The following is a 22,781-nucleotide window of genomic DNA, read 5'->3' on the forward strand; positions in this document are numbered from 1 at the left end:
AACATAACCCTAACCCTAGGTCCAATCGTAACCCTAACCGGATCTCTAACCCTAGCCCTCAACATAACCCTAACCCTAGGTCCAATCGTAACCCTAACCGGATCTCTAACCCTAGCCTTCAACATAACCCTAACCCTAGGTCCAATGGTCAGCATAACCGGATCTCTAACCCTAGCCCTCAACATAACCCTAACCCTAGGTCCAATCGTAACCCTAACCGGATCTCTAACCCTAGCCCTCAACATAACCCTAACCCTAGGTCCAATCGTAACCCTAACCGGATCTCTAACCCTAGCCCTCAACATAACCCTAACCCTAGGTCCAATCGTAACCCTAACCGGATCTCTAACCCTAGCCCTCAACATAACCCTAACCCTAGGTCCAATCGTAACCCGAACCGGATCTCTAACCCTAGCCCTCAACATAACCCTAAACCGAGGTCCAATCGTAACGCTAACCGGATCTCTAACCCTAGCCCTCAACATAACCCTAAACCTAGGTCTAATCGTAACCCTAACCGGATCTCTAACCCTAGCCCTCAACATAACAATACCCTAGGTCCAATCGTAAGCATAACCGGATCTCTAACCCTAGCCTTCAACATAACCCTAACCCTAGGTCCAATTGTAAGCATAACTGGATCTCTAACCCTAGCCCTCAACATAACCCTAACCCTAGGTCCAATCGTAACCCTAACCGGATCTCTAACCCTAGCCCTCAACATAACCCTAACCCTAGGTCCAATCGTAACCCTAACCGGATCTCTAACCCTAGCCCTCAACATAACCCTAACCCTAGGTTCAATCGTAACCCTAACCGGATCTCTAACCCTAGCCCTCAACATAACCCTAACCCTAGGTCCAATCGTAACCCTAACCGGATCTCTAACCCTAGCCCTCAACATAACCCTAACCCTAGGTCCAATCGTAACCCTAACCGGATCTCTAACCCTAGCCCTCAACATAACTCTAACCCTACGTCCAATCGTAACCCTAAACGGATCTCTAACCCTAGCCCTCAACATAACCCTAACCCTAGGTCCAATCGTAACCCTAACCGGATCTCTAACCCTAGCCCTCAACATAACCCTAACCCTAGGTCCAATCGTAACCCTAACCGGATCTCTAACCCTAGCCCTGAACATAACCCTAACCCTAGGTCCAATCGTAACCCTAACCGGATCTCTAACCCTAGCCCTCAACATAACCCTAACACTAGGTCCAATCGTAACCCTAAACGGATCTCTAACCCTGGCCCTCAACATAACCCTAACCCTAGGTCCAATCGTAATTCTAACCGGATCTCTAACCCTGGCCCTCAACATAACCCTAACCCTAGGTCCAATCGTAACCCTAACCGGATCTCTAACCCTAGCCCTCAACATAACCCTAACCCTAGGTCCAATCGTAACCCTAACCGGATCTCTAACCCTAGCCCTCAACATAACCCTAACCCTAGGTCCAATCGTAACCCTAACCGGATCTCTAACCCTAGCCCTCAACATAACCCTAAACCGAGGTCCAATCGTAACGCTAACCGGATCTCTAACCCTAGCCCTCAACATAACCCTAAACCTAGGTCCAATCGTAACCCTAACCGGATCTCTAACCCTAGCCCTCAACATAACAATACCCTAGGTCCAATCGTAAGCATAACCGGATCTCTAACCCTAGCCCTCAACATAACCTTAACCCTAGGTCCAATCGTAACCCTAACCGGATCTCTAACCCTAGCCCTCAACATAACCCTAACCCTAGGTCCAATCGTAACCCTAAACGGATCTCTAACCCTAGCCCTCAACATAACCCTAACCCTAGGTCCAATCGTAACCCTAACCGGATCTCTAACCCTAGCCCTCAACATAACCCTAACCCTAGGTCCAATCGTAACCCTAACCGGATCTCTAACCCTAGCCTTCAACATAACCCTAACCCTAGGTCCAATGGTAAGCATAACCGGATCTCTAACCCTAGCCCTCAACATAACCCTAACCCTAGGTCCAATCGTAACCCTAACCGGATCTCTAACCCTAGCCCTCAACATAACCCTAACCCTAGGTCCAATCGTAACCCTAACCGGATCTCTAACCCTAGCCCTCAACATAACCCTAACCCTAGGTTCAATCGTAACCCTAACCGGATCTCTAACCCTAGCCCTCAACATAACCCTAACCCTAGGTCCAATCGTAACCCTAACCGGATCTCTAACCCTAGCCCTCAACATAACCCTAACCCTAGGTCCAATCGTAACCCTAACCGGATCTCTAACCCTAGCCCTCAACATAACCCTAACCCTAGGTCCAATCGTAATTCTAACCGGATCTCTAACCCTGGCCCTCAACATAACCCTAACCCTAGGTCCAATCGTAACCCTAACCGGATCTCTAACCCTAGCCCTCAACATAACCCTAACCCTAGGTCCAATCGTAACCCTAACCGGATCTCTAACCCTAGCCCTCAACATAACCCTAACCCTAGGTCCAATCGTAACCCTAACCGGATCTCTAACCCTAGCCCTCAACATAACCCTAAACCGAGGTCCAATCGTAACGCTAACCGGATCTCTAACCCTAGCCCTCAACATAACCCTAAACCTAGGTCCAATCGTAACCCTAACCGGATCTCTAACCCTAGCCCTCAACATAACAATACCCTAGGTCCAATCGTAAGCATAACCGGATCTCTAACCCTAGCCCTCAACATAACCTTAACCCTAGGTCCTATCGTAACCCTAACCGGATCTCTAACCCTAGCCCTCAACATAACCCTAACCCTAGGTCCAATCGTAACCCTAAACGGATCTCTAACCCTAGCCCTCAACATAACCCTAACCCTAGGTCCAATCGTAACCCTAACCGGATCTCTAACCCTAGCCCTCAACATAACCCTAACCCTAGGTCAAATCGTAACCCTAACCGGATCTCTAACCCTAGCCCTCAACATAACCCTAACCCTAGGTCCAATCGTAACCCTAACCGGATCTCTAACCCTAGCCCTCAACATAACCCTAACCCTAGGTCCAATCGTAACCCTAACCGGATCTCTAACCCTAGCCCTCAACATAACCCTAACCCTAGGTCCAATCGTAACCCTAACCGGATCTCTAACCCTAGCCCTCAACATAACCCTAACCCTAGGTTCAATCGTAACCCTAACCGGATCTCTAACCCTAGCCCTCAACATAACCCTAACCCTAGGTCCAATCGTAACCCTAACCGGATCTCTAACCCTAGCCCTCAACATAACCCTAACCCTAGGTCCAATCGTAACCCTAACCGGATCTCTAACCCTAGCCCTCAACATAACCCTAAACCTACGTCGAATCGTAACCCTAACCGGATCTCTAACCCTAGCCCTCAACATAACCCTAACCCTAGGTCCAATCGTAACCCTAACCGGATCTCTAACCCTAGCCCTCAACATAACCCTAACCCTAGGTGCAATCGTAACCCTAACCGGATCTCTAACCCTAGCCCTCAACATAACCCTAACCCTAGGTCCAATCGTAACCCTAACCGGATCTCTAACCCTAGCCCTCAACATAACCCTAACCCTAGGTCCAATCGTAACCCTAACCGGATCTCTAACCCTAGCCCTCAACATAACCCTAACCCTAGGTCCAATCGTAATTCTAACCGGATCTCTAACCCTGGCCCTCAACATAACCCTAACCCTAGGTCCAATCGTAACCCTAACCGGATCTCTAACCCTAGCCCTCAACATAACCCTAACCCTAGGTCCAATCGTAACCCTAACCGGATCTCTAACCCTAGCCCTCAACATAACCCTAACCCTAGGTCCAATCGTAACCCTAACCGGATCTCTAACCCTAGCCCTCAACATAACCCTAACCCTAGGTTCAATCGTAACCCTAACCGGATCTCTAACCCTAGCCCTCAACATAACCCTAACCCTAGGTCCAATCGTAACCCTAACCGGATCTCTAACCCTAGCCCTCAACATAACCCTAACCCTAGGTCCAATCGTAACCCTAACCGGATCTCTAACCCTAGCCCTCAACATAACCCTAAACCTACGTCGAATCGTAACCCTAACCGGATCTCTAACCCTAGCCCTGAACAAAACACTAACCCTAGGTCCAATCGTAATTCTAACCGGATCTCTAACCCTAGCCTTCAACATAACCCTAACCCTAGGTCCAATGGTAAGCATAACCGGATCTCTAACCCTAGCCCTCAACATAACCCTAACCCTAGGTCCAATCGTAACCCTAACCGGATCTCTAACCCTAGCCCTCAACATAACCCTAACCCTAGGTCCAATCGTAACCCTAACCGGATCTCTAACCCTAGCCCTCAACATAACCCTAACCCTAGGTTCAATCGTAACCCTAACCGGATCTCTAACCCTAGCCCTCAACATAACCCTAACCCTAGGTCCAATCGTAACCCTAACCGGATCTCTAACCCTAGCCCTCAACATAACCCTAACCCTAGGTCCAATCGTAACCCTAACCGGATCTCTAACCCTAGCCCTCAACATAACCCTAACCCTAGGTCCAATCGTAATTCTAACCGGATCTCTAACCCTGGCCCTCAACATAACCCTAACCCTAGGTCCAATCGTAACCCTAACCGGATCTCTAACCCTAGCCCTCAACATAACCCTAACCCTAGGTCCAATCGTAACCCTAACCGGATCTCTAACCCTAGCCCTCAACATAACCCTAACCCTAGGTCCAATCGTAACCCTAACCGGATCTCTAACCCTAGCCCTCAACATAACCCTAAAACGAGGTCCAATCGTAACGCTAACCGGATCTCTAACCCTAGCCCTCAACATAACCCTAAACCTAGGTCCAATCGTAACCCTAACCGGATCTCTAACCCTAGCCCTCAACATAACAATACCCTAGGTCCAATCGTAAGCATAACCGGATCTCTAACCCTAGCCCTCAACATAACCTTAACCCTAGGTCCAATCGTAACCCTAACCGGATCTCTAACCCTAGCCCTCAACATAACCCTAACCCTAGGTCCAATCGTAACCCTAAACGGATCTCTAACCCTAGCCCTCAACATAACCCTAACCCTAGGTCCAATCGTAACCCTAACCGGATCTCTAACCCTAGCCCTCAACATAACCCTAACCCTAGGTCAAATCGTAACCCTAACCGGATCTCTAACCCTAGCCCTCAACATAACCCTAACCCTAGGTCCAATCGTAACCCTAACCGGATCTCTAACCCTAGCCTTCAACATAACCCTAACCCTAGGTCCAATTGTAAGCATAACCGGATCTCTAACCCTAGCCGTCAACATAACCCTAACCCTAGGTCCAATCGTAACCCTAACCGGATCTCTAACCCTAGCCCTCAACATAACCCTAACCCTAGGTCCAATCGTAACCCTAACCGGACCTCTAACCCTAGCCCTCAACATAACCCTAACCCTAGGTTCAATCGTAACCCTAACCGGATCTCTAACCCTAGCCCTCAACATAACCCTAACCCTAGGTCCAATCGTAACCCTAACCGGATCTCTAACCCTAGCCCTCAACATAACCCTAACCCTAGGTCCAATCGTAACCCTAACCGGATCTCTAACCCTAGCCCTCAACATAACCCTAAACCTACGTCGAATCGTAACCCTAACCGGATCTCTAACCCTAGCCCTGAACAAAACACTAACCCTAGGTCCAATCGTAATTCTAACCGGATCTCTAACCCTAGCCCTCAACATAACCCTAACCCTAGGTCCAATCGTAACCCTAACCGGATCTCTAACCCTAGCCCTCAACATAACCCTAAACCGAGGTCCAATCGTAACGCTAACCGGATCTCTAACCCTAGCCCTCAACATAACCCTAAACCTAGGTCCAATCGTAACCCTAACCGGATCTCTAACCCTAGCCCTCAACATAACAATACCCTAGGTCCAATCGTAAGCATAACCGGATCTCTAACCCTAGCCCTCAACATAACCTTAACCCTAGGTCCAATCGTAACCCTAACCGGATCTCTAACCCTAGCCCTCAACATAACCCTAACCCTAGGTCCAATCGTAACCCTAAACGGATCTCTAACCCTAGCCCTCAACATAACCCTAACCCTAGGTCCAATCGTAACCCTAACCGGATCTCTAACCCTAGCCCTCAACATAACCCTAACCCTAGGTCCAATCGTAACCCTAACCGGATCTCTAACCCTAGCCTTCAACATAACCCTAACCCTAGGTCCAATGGTCAGCATAACCGGATCTCTAACCCTAGCCCTCAACATAACCCTAACCCTAGGTCCAATCGTAACCCTAACCGGATCTCTAACCCTAGCCCTCAACATAACCCTAACCCTAGGTCCAATCGTAACCCTAACCGGATCTCTAACCCTAGCCCTCAACATAACCCTAACCCTAGGTTCAATCGTAACCCTAACCGGATCTCTAACCCTAGCCCTCAACATAACCCTAACCCTAGGTCCAATCGTAACCCTGACCGGATCTCTAACCCTAGCCCTCAACATAACCCTAACCCTAGGTCCAATCGTAACCCTAACCGGATCTCTAACCCTAGCCCTCAACATAACCCTAACCCTAGGTCCAATCGTAATTCTAACCGGATCTCTAACCCTGGCCCTCAACATAACCCTAACCCTAGGTCCAATCGTAACCCTAACCGGATCTCTAACCCTAGCCCTCAACATAACCCTAACCCTAGGTCCAATCGTAACCCTAACCGGATCTCTAACCCTAGCCCTCAACATAACCCTAACCCTAGGTCCAATCGTAACCCTAACCGGATCTCTAACCCTAGCCCTCAACATAACCCTAAACCGAGGTCCAATCGTAACGCTAACCGGATCTCTAACCCTAGCCCTCAACATAACCCTAAACCTAGGTCCAATCGGAACCCTAACCGGATCTCTAACCCTAGCCCTCAACATAACAATACCCTAGGTCCAATCGTTAGCATAACCGGATCTCTAACCCTAGCCCTCAACATAACCTTAACCCTAGGTCAAATCGTAACCCTAACCGGATCTCTAACCCTAGCCCTCAACATAACCCTAACCCTAGGTCCAATCGTAACCCTAAACGGATCTCTAACCCTAGCCCTCAACATAACCCTAACCCTAGGTCCAATCGTAACCCTAACCGGATCTCTAACCCTAGCCCTCAACATAACCCTAACCCTAGGTCCAATCGTAACCCTAACCGGATCTCTAACCCTAGCCCTCAACATAACCCTAACCCTAGGTCCAATCGTAACCCTAACCGGATCTCTAACCCTAGCCTTCAACATAACCCTAACCCTAGGTCCAATTGTAAGCATAACCGGATCTCTAACCCTAGCCCTCAACATAACCCTAACCCTAGGTCCAATCGTAACCCTAACCGGATCTCTAACCCTAGCCCTCAACATAACCCTAACCCTAGGTCCAATCGTAACCCTAACCGGATCTCTAACCCTAGCCCTCAACATAACCCTAACCCTAGGTTCAATCGTAACCCTAACCGGATCTCTAACCCTAGCCCTCAACATAACCCTAACCCTAGGTCCAATCGTAACCCTAACCGGATCTCTAACCCTAGCCCTCAACATAACCCTAACCCTAGGTCCAATCGTAACCCTAACCGGATCTCTAACCCTAGCCCTCAACATAACCCTAACCCTACGTCGAATCGTAACCCTAACCGGATCTCTAACCCTAGCCCTGAACAAAACACTAACCCTAGGTCCAATCGTAACCCTAACCGGATCTCTAACCCTAGCCCTCAACATAACCCTAACACTAGGTCCAATCGTAACCCTAACAGGAACTCTAACCCTAGCCCTCAAAATAACCCTAACCATAGGTCCAATCGTAACCATAAACGCATCTCTAACCATAGCCCTCAACATAACCCTAACCCTAGGTTCAATCGTAACCCTAACCGGATCTCTTATCCTAGCCCTCAACATAACCCTATCCCTAGGTCCAATCGTAACCCTAACGGGATCGCTAACCCTAGCCCTCAACCTAACCCTAACCCTATGTCCAATCGTAACCCTAACCGGATCTCTAACCCTAGCCCTCAACATAACCCTAACCTTAGGTCCAATCGTAACCCTAACCGGATCTCGAACCCTAGCCCTCAACATAACCCTAACCCTAGGTCCAATCGTAACCCTAACCGGATCTCTAATCCTAGGTCCAATCCTAACCCTAACCGGATCTCTAACCCTAGCCCTCAACATAACCCTAACCCTAGGTCCAATCGTAACCTTAAAAGGATTTCTAACCATAGCCCTCAACATAACCCTAATTCGAGGTCCAATCGTAACCCTAACCGGATCTCTAACCCTAGCCCTCAACATAACCCTAACCCTAGGTCCAATCGTAACCCTAACCGGAATTCTAACCCTAGCTCTCAACATAACCCTAACCCTAGGTCCAATCGTAACCCTAACCGGATCTCTAACCCTAGCCCTCAACCTAACCCTAACCCTATGTCCAATCGTAACCCTAACAGGAACTCTAACCCTAGCCCTCAAAATAACCCTAACCATAGGTCCAATCGTAACCCTAAACGCATCTCTAACCATAGCCCTCAACTTAACCCTAACCCTAGGTCCAATCGTAACCCTAACCGGATCTCTAATCCTAGCCCTCAACATAACCCTAACCCTAGGTCCAATCGTAACCCTAACCGGATCTCTAACCCTAGCCCTCAACATAACCCTAACCTTAGGTCCAATCGTAACCCTAACCGGATCTCGAACCCTAGCCCTCAACATAACCCTAACCCTAGGTCCAATCGTAACCCTAACCGGATCTCTAATCCTAGGTCCAATCATAACCCTAACCGGATCTCTAACCCTAGCCCTCAACATAACCCTAACCCTAGGTCCAATCGTAACCCTAAAAGGATCTCTAACCATAGCCCTCAACATAACCCTAATCCGAGGTCCAATCGTAACCCTAACCGGATCTCTAACCCTAGCCCTCAACATAACCCTAACCCTAGGTCCAATCGTAACCCTAACCGGATCTCTAACCCTAGCCCTCAACATAACCCTAATCCTAGGTCCAATCGTAACCCTAACCGGATCTCTAACCCTAGCCCTCAACATAACCCTAACCCTAGGTCCAATCGTAACCCGAAACGGATCTGTAACCATAGCCATCAACATAACCCTTCCCCTAGGTCCAATCAAAAAGCAAACCATCGATCTAAACCTAGCCCTAAACATAACCCTAACCCTAGGTCCAATCGTAACCCTAACCGGATCTCTAACCCTAGCCCTCAACATAACCCTAACCCTAGGTCCAATCGTAACCCTAACTGGATCTCTAACCCTAGCCCTCAACATAACCCAAAGCCTAGGTCCAATCGTAACCCTAACCGGATCTCTAACCCTAGCCCTCAACATAACCCTAACCCTAGGTCCAATCGTAACCCTAACCGGATCTCTAACCCTAGCCCTCAACATAACCCTAACCCTAGGTCCAATCGTAACCCTAACCTGATCTCTAACCCTGGCCCTCAACATAACCCTAACCCTAGGTCCAATCGTAACCCTAACCGGATCTCTAACCCTAGCCCTCAACATAACCCTAACCCTAGGTCCAATCGTAACCCTAACCGGATCTCTAACCCTAGCCCTCAACATAACCCTAACCCTAGGTCCAATCGTAACCCTAACCGGATCTCTAACCCTAGCCCTCAACATAACCCTATCCCTAGGTCCAATCGTAATCCTAACCGGATCTCTAACCCTAGCCCTCAACATAACCCTAACCCTAGGTCCAATCGTAACCCTAACCGGATCTCTAACCCTAGCCCTCAACATAACCCTAACCCTAGGTCCAATCGTAACCCTAACCGGATCTCTAACCCTAGCCCTCAACATAACCGTAACCCTATGTCCAATCGTAACCCTAACAGGAACTCTAACCCTAGCCCTCAAAATAACACTAACCATAGGTCCAATCGTAACCCTAAACGCATCTCTAACCATAGCCCTCAACATAACCCTAACCCTAGGTTCAATCGTAACCCTAACCGTATCTCTAATCTAGCCCTCAACATAACCCTAACCCTAGGTTCAATCGTAACCCTAACCGGATCTCTAACCCTAGCCCTCAACCTAACCCTAACCCTATGTCCAATTGTAACCCTAACCGGATCTCTAACCCTAGCCCTCAACATAACCCTAACCTTAGGTCCAATCGTAACCCTAACCGGATCTCGAACCCTAGCCCTCAACATAACCCTAACCCTAGGTCCAATCGTAACCCTAACCGGATCTCTAATCCTAGGTCCAATCATAACTCTAACCGGATCTCAAACCCTAGCCCTCAACATAACCCTAACCCTAGGTCCAATCGTAACCCTAAAAGGATCTCTAACCCTAGCCCTCAACATAACCCTAATCCTAGGTCCAATCGTAACCCTAACCGGATCTCTAACCCTAGCCCTCAACATAACCCTAACCCTAGGTTCAATCGTAACCCGAAACGGATCTGTAACCATAGCCATCAACATAACCCTTCCCTTAGGTCCAATCAAAAAGCAAACCATCTATCTAAACCTAGCCCTAAACATAACCCTAACCCTAGGTCCAATCGTAACCCTAACCGGATCTCTAACCCTAGCCCTCAACATAACCCTAACCCTAGGTCCAATCGTAACCCTAACTGGATCTCTAACCCTAGCCCTCAACATAACCCAAAGCCTAGGTCCAATCGTAACCCTAACCGGATCTCTAATCCTAGCCCTCAACATAACCGTAACTCTAGGTCCAATCGTAACCCTAACCGGATCTCTAACCCTAGCCCTCAACATAACCCAAAACCTAGGTCCAGTCGAAACCCTTACCGGATCTCTAACCCTTGCCCTAACATAACCCTAACCCTAGGTCCAATCGTAACCCTTACCGGATCTCTAACCCTTGCCCTAACATAACCCTAATCCTAGGTCCAATCGTAACCCTAACCGGATCTCTAACCCTAGCCCTCAACATAACCCTAACCCTTGGTCCAATCGTAACCCTAACCGGAACTCTAACCCTAGGCCTCAACATAACCCTAACCCTAGGTCCAACCGAAACCCTAACCGGATCTCTAACCCTAGCCCTCAACATAACCCTAACCCTAGGTCCAATCGTAACCCTATACGGATCTCTAACCGTAGCCCTCAAAATAACCCTACCCCTAGGTCCAATCATAAACCAAGCCATCAATCTAAACCTAGCCCTCAACATAACCCTAATCCTAGGTCCAATCGTAACCCTAACCGGATGTCTAACCCTAGCCCTCAACATAACCCTAACCCTAGGTCCAATCGTAAACCTAACCGGAACTCTAACCCTAGGCCTCAACATAACCCTAACCCTAGGTCCAACCGGAACCCTAACCGGATCTCTAACCCTATCCCTCAACATAACCCTAACCCTAGGTCCAATCGTAACCCTAACAGGAACTCTAACCCTAGCCCTCAACATAACCCTAACCCTAGGTCCAATCGTAACCCTAACCGGATCTCTAACCCTAGTCCTCAACATAACCCTAACCCTAGGTCCAATCGTAACCCTAACCGGAATTCTAACCCTAGCTCTCAACATAACCCTAATCTAGGTCCAATCGTAACCCTAACCGGATCTCTAACCCTAGCCCTCAACCTAACCCTAACCCTATGTCCAATCGTAACCCTAACAGGAACTCTAACCCTAGCCCTCAAAATAACCCTAACCATAGGTCCAATCGTAACCCTAAACGCATCTCTAACCATAGCCCTCAACATAACCCTAACCCTAGGTCCAATCGTAACCCTAACCGGATCTCTAATCCTAGCCCTCAACATAACCATAACCCTAGGTCCAATCGTAACCCTAACCGGATCTCTAACCCTAGCCCTCAACCTAACCCTAACCCTATGTCCAATCGTAACCCTAACCGGATCTCTAACCCTAGCCCTCAACATAACCCTAACCTTAGGTCCAATCGTAACCCTAACCGGATCTCGAACCCTAGCCCTCAACATAACCCTAACCCTAGGTCCAATCGTAACCCTAACCGGATCTCTAATCCTAGGTCCAATCATAACCCTAACCGGATCTCTAACCCTAGCCCTCAACATAACCCTAACCCTAGGTCCAATCGTAACCCTAACCGGATCTCTAACCCTAGCCTTCAACATAACCCTAACCCTAGGTCCAATTGTAAGCATAACCGGATCTCTAACCCTAGCCGTCAACATAACCCTAACCCTAGGTCCAATCGTAACCCTAACCGGATCTCTAACCCTAGCCCTCAACATAACCCTAACCCTAGGTCCAATCGTAACCCTAACCGGACCTCTAACCCTAGCCCTCAACATAACCCTAACCCTAGGTTCAATCGTAACCCTAACCGGATCTCTAACCCTAGCCCTCAACATAACCCTAACCCTAGGTCCAATCGTAACCCTAACCGGATCTCTAACCCTAGCCCTCAACATAACCCTAACCCTAGGTCCAATCGTAACCCTAACCGGATCTCTAACCCTAGCCCTCAACATAACCCTAAACCTACGTCGAATCGTAACCCTAACCGGATCTCTAACCCTAGCCCTGAACAAAACACTAACCCTAGGTCCAATCGTAATTCTAACCGGATCTCTAACCCTAGCCCTCAACATAACCCTAACCCTAGGTCCAATCGTAACCCTAACCGGATCTCTAACCCTAGCCCTCAACATAACCCTAAACCGAGGTCCAATCGTAACGCTAACCGGATCTCTAACCCTAGCCCTCAACATAACCCTAAACCTAGGTCCAATCGTAACCCTAACCGGATCTCTAACCCTAGCCCTCAACATAACAATACCCTAGGTCCAATCGTAAGCATAACCGGATCTCTAACCCTAGCCCTCAACATAACCTTAACCCTAGGTCCAATCGTAACCCTAACCGGATCTCTAACCCTAGCCCTCAACATAACCCTAACCCTAGGTCCAATCGTAACCCTAAACGGATCTCTAACCCTAGCCCTCAACATAACCCTAACCCTAGGTCCAATCGTAACCCTAACCGGATCTCTAACCCTAGCCCTCAACATAACCCTAACCCTAGGTCCAATCGTAACCCTAACCGGATCTCTAACCCTAGCCTTCAACATAACCCTAACCCTAGGTCCAATGGTCAGCATAACCGGATCTCTAACCCTAGCCCTCAACATAACCCTAACCCTAGGTCCAATCGTAACCCTAACCGGATCTCTAACCCTAGCCCTCAACATAACCCTAACCCTAGGTCCAATCGTAACCCTAACCGGATCTCTAACCCTAGCCCTCAACATAACCCTAACCCTAGGTTCAATCGTAACCCTAACCGGATCTCTAACCCTAGCCCTCAACATAACCCTAACCCTAGGTCCAATCGTAACCCTGACCGGATCTCTAACCCTAGCCCTCAACATAACCCTAACCCTAGGTCCAATCGTAACCCTAACCGGATCTCTAACCCTAGCCCTCAACATAACCCTAACCCTAGGTCCAATCGTAATTCTAACCGGATCTCTAACCCTGGCCCTCAACATAACCCTAACCCTAGGTCCAATCGTAACCCTAACCGGATCTCTAACCCTAGCCCTCAACATAACCCTAACCCTAGGTCCAATCGTAACCCTAACCGGATCTCTAACCCTAGCCCTCAACATAACCCTAACCCTAGGTCCAATCGTAACCCTAACCGGATCTCTAACCCTAGCCCTCAACATAACCCTAAACCGAGGTCCAATCGTAACGCTAACCGGATCTCTAACCCTAGCCCTCAACATAACCCTAAACCTAGGTCCAATCGGAACCCTAACCGGATCTCTAACCCTAGCCCTCAACATAACAATACCCTAGGTCCAATCGTTAGCATAACCGGATCTCTAACCCTAGCCCTCAACATAACCTTAACCCTAGGTCAAATCGTAACCCTAACCGGATCTCTAACCCTAGCCCTCAACATAACCCTAACCCTAGGTCCAATCGTAACCCTAAACGGATCTCTAACCCTAGCCCTCAACATAACCCTAACCCTAGGTCCAATCGTAACCCTAACCGGATCTCTAACCCTAGCCCTCAACATAACCCTAACCCTAGGTCCAATCGTAACCCTAACCGGATCTCTAACCCTAGCCCTCAACATAACCCTAACCCTAGGTCCAATCGTAACCCTAACCGGATCTCTAACCCTAGCCTTCAACATAACCCTAACCCTAGGTCCAATTGTAAGCATAACCGGATCTCTAACCCTAGCCCTCAACATAACCCTAACCCTAGGTCCAATCGTAACCCTAACCGGATCTCTAACCCTAGCCCTCAACATAACCCTAACCCTAGGTCCAATCGTAACCCTAACCGGATCTCTAACCCTAGCCCTCAACATAACCCTAACCCTAGGTTCAATCGTAACCCTAACCGGATCTCTAACCCTAGCCCTCAACATAACCCTAACCCTAGGTCCAATCGTAACCCTAACCGGATCTCTAACCCTAGCCCTCAACATAACCCTAACCCTAGGTCCAATCGTAACCCTAACCGGATCTCTAACCCTAGCCCTCAACATAACCCTAACCCTACGTCGAATCGTAACCCTAACCGGATCTCTAACCCTAGCCCTGAACAAAACACTAACCCTAGGTCCAATCGTAACCCTAACCGGATCTCTAACCCTAGCCCTCAACATAACCCTAACACTAGGTCCAATCGTAACCCTAACAGGAACTCTAACCCTAGCCCTCAAAATAACCCTAACCATAGGTCCAATCGTAACCATAAACGCATCTCTAACCATAGCCCTCAACATAACCCTAACCCTAGGTTCAATCGTAACCCTAACCGGATCTCTTATCCTAGCCCTCAACATAACCCTATCCCTAGGTCCAATCGTAACCCTAACGGGATCGCTAACCCTAGCCCTCAACCTAACCCTAACCCTATGTCCAATCGTAACCCTAACCGGATCTCTAACCCTAGCCCTCAACATAACCCTAACCTTAGGTCCAATCGTAACCCTAACCGGATCTCGAACCCTAGCCCTCAACATAACCCTAACCCTAGGTCCAATCGTAACCCTAACCGGATCTCTAATCCTAGGTCCAATCCTAACCCTAACCGGATCTCTAACCCTAGCCCTCAACATAACCCTAACCCTAGGTCCAATCGTAACCTTAAAAGGATTTCTAACCATAGCCCTCAACATAACCCTAATTCGAGGTCCAATCGTAACCCTAACCGGATCTCTAACCCTAGCCCTCAACATAACCCTAACCCTAGGTCCAATCGTAACCCTAACCGGAATTCTAACCCTAGCTCTCAACATAACCCTAACCCTAGGTCCAATCGTAACCCTAACCGGATCTCTAACCCTAGCCCTCAACCTAACCCTAACCCTATGTCCAATCGTAACCCTAACAGGAACTCTAACCCTAGCCCTCAAAATAACCCTAACCATAGGTCCAATCGTAACCCTAAACGCATCTCTAACCATAGCCCTCAACTTAACCCTAACCCTAGGTCCAATCGTAACCCTAACCGGATCTCTAATCCTAGCCCTCAACATAACCCTAACCCTAGGTCCAATCGTAACCCTAACCGGATCTCTAACCCTAGCCCTCAACATAACCCTAACCTTAGGTCCAATCGTAACCCTAACCGGATCTCGAACCCTAGCCCTCAACATAACCCTAACCCTAGGTCCAATCGTAACCCTAACCGGATCTCTAATCCTAGGTCCAATCATAACCCTAACCGGATCTCTAACCCTAGCCCTCAACATAACCCTAACCCTAGGTCCAATCGTAACCCTAAAAGGATCTCTAACCATAGCCCTCAACATAACCCTAATCCGAGGTCCAATCGTAACCCTAACCGGATCTCTAACCCTAGCCCTCAACATAACCCTAACCCTAGGTCCAATCGTAACCCTAACCGGATCTCTAACCCTAGCCCTCAACATAACCCTAATCCTAGGTCCAATCGTAACCCTAACCGGATCTCTAACCCTAGCCCTCAACATAACCCTAACCCTAGGTCCAATCGTAACCCGAAACGGATCTGTAACCATAGCCATCAACATAACCCTTCCCCTAGGTCCAATCAAAAAGCAAACCATCGATCTAAACCTAGCCCTAAACATAACCCTAACCCTAGGTCCAATCGTAACCCTAACCGGATCTCTAACCCTAGCCCTCAACATAACCCTAACCCTAGGTCCAATCGTAACCCTAACTGGATCTCTAACCCTAGCCCTCAACATAACCCAAAGCCTAGGTCCAATCGTAACCCTAACCGGATCTCTAACCCTAGCCCTCAACATAACCCTAACCCTAGGTCCAATCGTAACCCTAACCGGATCTCTAACCCTAGCCCTCAACATAACCCTAACCCTAGGTCCAATCGTAACCCTAACCTGATCTCTAACCCTGGCCCTCAACATAACCCTAACCCTAGGTCCAATCGTAACCCTAACCGGATCTCTAACCCTAGCCCTCAACATAACCCTAACCCTAGGTCCAATCGTAACCCTAACCGGATCTCTAACCCTAGCCCTCAACATAACCCTAACCCTAGGTCCAATCGTAACCCTAACCGGATCTCTAACCCTAGCCCTCAACATAACCCTATCCCTAGGTCCAATCGTAATCCTAACCGGATCTCTAACCCTAGCCCTCAACATAACCCTAACCCTAGGTCCAATCGTAACCCTAACCGGATCTCTAACCCTAGCCCTCAACATAACCCTAACCCTAGGTCCAATCGTAACCCTAACCGGATCTCTAACCCTAGCCCTCAACATAACCGTAACCCTATGTCCAATCGTAACCCTAACAGGAACTCTAACCCTAGCCCTCAAAATAACACTAACCATAGGTCCAATCGTAACCCTAAACGCATCTCTAACCATAGCCCTCAACATAACCCTAACCCTAGGTTCAATCGTAACCCTAACCGTATCTCTAATCTAGCCCTCAACATAACCCTAACCCTAGGTTCAATCGTAACCCTAACCGGATCTCTAACCCTAGCCCTCAACCTAACCCTAACCCTATGTCCAATTGTAACCCTAACCGGATCTCTAACCCTAGCCCTCAACATAACCCTAACCTTAGGTCCAATCGTAACCCTAACCGGATCTCGAACCCTAGCCCTCAACATAACCCTAACCCTAGGTCCAATCGTAACCCTAACCGGATCTCTAATCCTAGGTCCAATCATAACTCTAACCGGATCTCAAACCCTAGCCCTCAACATAACCCTAACCCTAGGTCCAATCGTAACCCTAAAAGGATCTCTAACCCTAGCCCTCAACATAACCCTAATCCTAGGTCCAATCGTAACCCTAACCGGATCTCTAACCCTAGCCCTCAACATAACCCTAACCCTAGGTTCAATCGTAACCCGAAACGGATCTGTAACCATAGCCATCAACATAACCCTTCCCTTAGGTCCAATCAAAAAGCAAACCATCTATCTAAACCTAGCCCTAAACATAACCCTAACCCTAGGTCCAATCGTAACCCTAACCGGATCTCTAACCCTAGCCCTCAACATAACCCTAACCCTAGGTCCAATCGTAACCCTAACTGGATCTCTAACCCTAGCCCTCAACATAACCCAAAGCCTAGGTCCAATCGTAACCCTAACCGGATCTCTAATCCTAGCCCTCAACATAACCGTAACTCTAGGTCCAATCGTAACCCTAACCGGATCTCTAACCCTAGCCCTCAACATAACCCAAAACCTAGGTCCAGTCGAAACCCTTACCGGATCTCTAACCCTTGCCCTAACATAACCCTAACCCTAGGTCCAATCGTAACCCTTACCGGATCTCTAACCCTTGCCCTAACATAACCCTAATCCTAGGTCCAATCGTAACCCTAACCGGATCTCTAACCCTAGCCCTCAACATAACCCTAACCCTTGGTCCAATCGTAACCCTAACCGGAACTCTAACCCTAGGCCTCAACATAACCCTAACCCTAGGTCCAACCGAAACCCTAACCGGATCTCTAACCCTAGCCCTCAACATAACCCTAACCCTAGGTCCAATCGTAACCCTATACGGATCTCTAACCGTAGCCCTCAAAATAACCCTACCCCTAGGTCCAATCATAAACCAAGCCATCAATCTAAACCTAGCCCTCAACATAACCCTAATCCTAGGTCCAATCGTAACCCTAACCGGATGTCTAACCCTAGCCCTCAACATAACCCTAACCCTAGGTCCAATCGTAAACCTAACCGGAACTCTAACCCTAGGCCTCAACATAACCCTAACCCTAGGTCCAACCGGAACCCTAACCGGATCTCTAACCCTATCCCTCAACATAACCCTAACCCTAGGTCCAATCGTAACCCTAACAGGAACTCTAACCCTAGCCCTCAACATAACCCTAACCCTAGGTCCAATCGTAACCCTAACCGGATCTCTAACCCTAGTCCTCAACATAACCCTAACCCTAGGTCCAATCGTAACCCTAACCGGAATTCTAACCCTAGCTCTCAACATAACCCTAATCTAGGTCCAATCGTAACCCTAACCGGATCTCTAACCCTAGCCCTCAACCTAACCCTAACCCTATGTCCAATCGTAACCCTAACAGGAACTCTAACCCTAGCCCTCAAAATAACCCTAACCATAGGTCCAATCGTAACCCTAAACGCATCTCTAACCATAGCCCTCAACATAACCCTAACCCTAGGTCCAATCGTAACCCTAACCGGATCTCTAATCCTAGCCCTCAACATAACCATAACCCTAGGTCCAATCGTAACCCTAACCGGATCTCTAACCCTAGCCCTCAACCTAACCCTAACCCTATGTCCAATCGTAACCCTAACCGGATCTCTAACCCTAGCCCTCAACATAACCCTAACCTTAGGTCCAATCGTAACCCTAACCGGATCTCGAACCCTAGCCCTCAACATAACCCTAACCCTAGGTCCAATCGTAACCCTAACCGGATCTCTAATCCTAGGTCCAATCATAACCCTAACCGGATCTCTAACCCTAGCCCTCAACATAACCCTAACCCTAGGTCCAATCGTAACCCTAAAAGGATCTCTAACCATAGCCCTCAACATAACCCTAATCCGAGGTCCAATCGTAACCCTAACCGGATCTCTAACCCTAGCCCTCAACATAACCCTAATCCTAGGTCCAATCGTAACCCTAACCGGATCTCTAACCCTAGCCCTCAACATAACCCTAACCCTAGGTCCAATCGTAACCCGAAACGGATCTGTAACCATAGCCATCAACATAACCCTTCCCCTAGGTCCAATCATAAAGCAAACCATCGATCTAAACCTAGCCCTAAACATAACCCTAACCCTAGGTCCAATCGTAACCCTAACCGGATCTCTAACCCTAGCCCTCAACATAACCCTAACCCTAGGTCCAATCGTAACCCTAACTGGATCTCTAACCCTAGCCCTCAACATAACCCAAAGCCTAGGTCCAATCGTAACCCTAACCGGATCTCTAACCCTAGCCCTCAACATAACCCTAACCCTAGGTCCAATCGTAACCCTAAAAGGATCTCTAACCATAGCCCTCAACATAACCCTAATCCGAGGTCCAATCGTAACCCTAACCGGATCTCTAACCCTAGCCCTCAACATAACCCTAACCCTAGGTCCAATCGTAACCCTAACCGGATCTCTAACCCTAGCCCTCAACATAACCCTAATCCTAGGTCCAATCGTAACCCTAACCGGATCTCTAACCCTAGCCCTCAACATAACCCTAACCCTAGGTCCAATCGTAACCCGAAACGGATCTGTAACCATAGCCATCAACATAACCCTTCCCCTAGGTCCAATCAAAAAGCAAACCATCGATCTAAACCTAGCCCTAAACATAACCCTAACCCTAGGTCCAATCGTAACCCTAACCGGATCTCTAACCCTAGCCCTCAACATAACCCTAACCCTAGGTCCAATCGTAACCCTAACTGGATCTCTAACCCTAGCCCTCAACATAACCCAAAGCCTAGGTCCAATCGTAACCCTAACCGGATCTCTAACCCTAGCCCTCAACATAACCCTAACCCTAGGTCCAATCGTAACCCTAACCGGATCTCTAACCCTAGCCCTCAACATAACCCTAACCCTAGGTCCAATCGTAACCCTAACCTGATCTCTAACCCTGGCCCTCAACATAACCCTAACCCTAGGTCCAATCGTAACCCTAACCGGATCTCTAACCCTAGCCCTCAACATAACCCTAACCCTAGGTCCAATCGTAACCCTAACCGGATCTCTAACCCTAGCCCTCAACATAACCCTAACCCTAGGTCCAATCGTAACCCTAACCGGATCTCTAACCCTAGCCCTCAACATAACCCTATCCCTAGGTCCAATCGTAATCCTAACCGGATCTCTAACCCTAGCCCTCAACATAACCCTAACCCTAGGTCCAATCGTAACCCTAACCGGATCTCTAACCCTAGCCCTCAACATAACCCTAACCCTAGGTCCAATCGTAACCCTAACCGGATCTCTAACCCTAGCCCTCAACATAACCGTAACCCTATGTCCAATCGTAACCCTAACAGGAACTCTAACCCTAGCCCTCAAAATAACACTAACCATAGGTCCAATCGTAACCCTAAACGCATCTCTAACCATAGCCCTCAACATAACCCTAACCCTAGGTTCAATCGTAACCCTAACCGTATCTCTAATCTAGCCCTCAACATAACCCTAACCCTAGGTTCAATCGTAACCCTAACCGGATCTCTAACCCTAGCCCTCAACCTAACCCTAACCCTATGTCCAATTGTAACCCTAACCGGATCTCTAACCCTAGCCCTCAACATAACCCTAACCTTAGGTCCAATCGTAACCCTAACCGGATCTCGAACCCTAGCCCTCAACATAACCCTAACCCTAGGTCCAATCGTAACCCTAACCGGATCTCTAATCCTAGGTCCAATCATAACTCTAACCGGATCTCAAACCCTAGCCCTCAACATAACCCTAACCCTAGGTCCAATCGTAACCCTAAAAGGATCTCTAACCCTAGCCCTCAACATAACCCTAATCCTAGGTCCAATCGTAACCCTAACCGGATCTCTAACCCTAGCCCTCAACATAACCCTAACCCTAGGTTCAATCGTAACCCGAAACGGATCTGTAACCATAGCCATCAACATAACCCTTCCCTTAGGTCCAATCAAAAAGCAAACCATCTATCTAAACCTAGCCCTAAACATAACCCTAACCCTAGGTCCAATCGTAACCCTAACCGGATCTCTAACCCTAGCCCTCAACATAACCCTAACCCTAGGTCCAATCGTAACCCTAACTGGATCTCTAACCCTAGCCCTCAACATAACCCAAAGCCTAGGTCCAATCGTAACCCTAACCGGATCTCTAATCCTAGCCCTCAACATAACCGTAACTCTAGGTCCAATCGTAACCCTAACCGGATCTCTAACCCTAGCCCTCAACATAACCCAAAACCTAGGTCCAGTCGAAACCCTTACCGGATCTCTAACCCTTGCCCTAACATAACCCTAACCCTAGGTCCAATCGTAACCCTTACCGGATCTCTAACCCTTGCCCTAACATAACCCTAATCCTAGGTCCAATCGTAACCCTAACCGGATCTCTAACCCTAGCCCTCAACATAACCCTAACCCTTGGTCCAATCGTAACCCTAACCGGAACTCTAACCCTAGGCCTCAACATAACCCTAACCCTAGGTCCAACCGAAACCCTAACCGGATCTCTAACCCTAGCCCTCAACATAACCCTAACCCTAGGTCCAATCGTAACCCTATACGGATCTCTAACCGTAGCCCTCAAAATAACCCTACCCCTAGGTCCAATCATAAACCAAGCCATCAATCTAAACCTAGCCCTCAACATAACCCTAATCCTAGGTCCAATCGTAACCCTAACCGGATGTCTAACCCTAGCCCTCAACATAACCCTAACCCTAGGTCCAATCGTAAACCTAACCGGAACTCTAACCCTAGGCCTCAACATAACCCTAACCCTAGGTCCAACCGGAACCCTAACCGGATCTCTAACCCTATCCCTCAACATAACCCTAACCCTAGGTCCAATCGTAACCCTAACAGGAACTCTAACCCTAGCCCTCAACATAACCCTAACCCTAGGTCCAATCGTAACCCTAACCGGATCTCTAACCCTAGTCCTCAACATAACCCTAACCCTAGGTCCAATCGTAACCCTAACCGGAATTCTAACCCTAGCTCTCAACATAACCCTAATCTAGGTCCAATCGTAACCCTAACCGGATCTCTAACCCTAGCCCTCAACCTAACCCTAACCCTATGTCCAATCGTAACCCTAACAGGAACTCTAACCCTAGCCCTCAAAATAACCCTAACCATAGGTCCAATCGTAACCCTAAACGCATCTCTAACCATAGCCCTCAACATAACCCTAACCCTAGGTCCAATCGTAACCCTAACCGGATCTCTAATCCTAGCCCTCAACATAACCATAACCCTAGGTCCAATCGTAACCCTAACCGGATCTCTAACCCTAGCCCTCAACCTAACCCTAACCCTATGTCCAATCGTAACCCTAACCGGATCTCTAACCCTAGCCCTCAACATAACCCTAACCTTAGGTCCAATCGTAACCCTAACCGGATCTCGAACCCTAGCCCTCAACATAACCCTAACCCTAGGTCCAATCGTAACCCTAACCGGATCTCTAATCCTAGGTCCAATCATAACCCTAACCGGATCTCTAACCCTAGCCCTCAACATAACCCTAACCCTAGGTCCAATCGTAACCCTAAAAGGATCTCTAACCATAGCCCTCA

This window comes from Miniopterus natalensis, chromosome 12, assembly GCF_054644295.1.
Source record: "Miniopterus natalensis isolate mMinNat1 chromosome 12, mMinNat1.hap1, whole genome shotgun sequence".
Taxonomy (NCBI): domain Eukaryota; kingdom Metazoa; phylum Chordata; class Mammalia; order Chiroptera; family Miniopteridae; genus Miniopterus; species Miniopterus natalensis.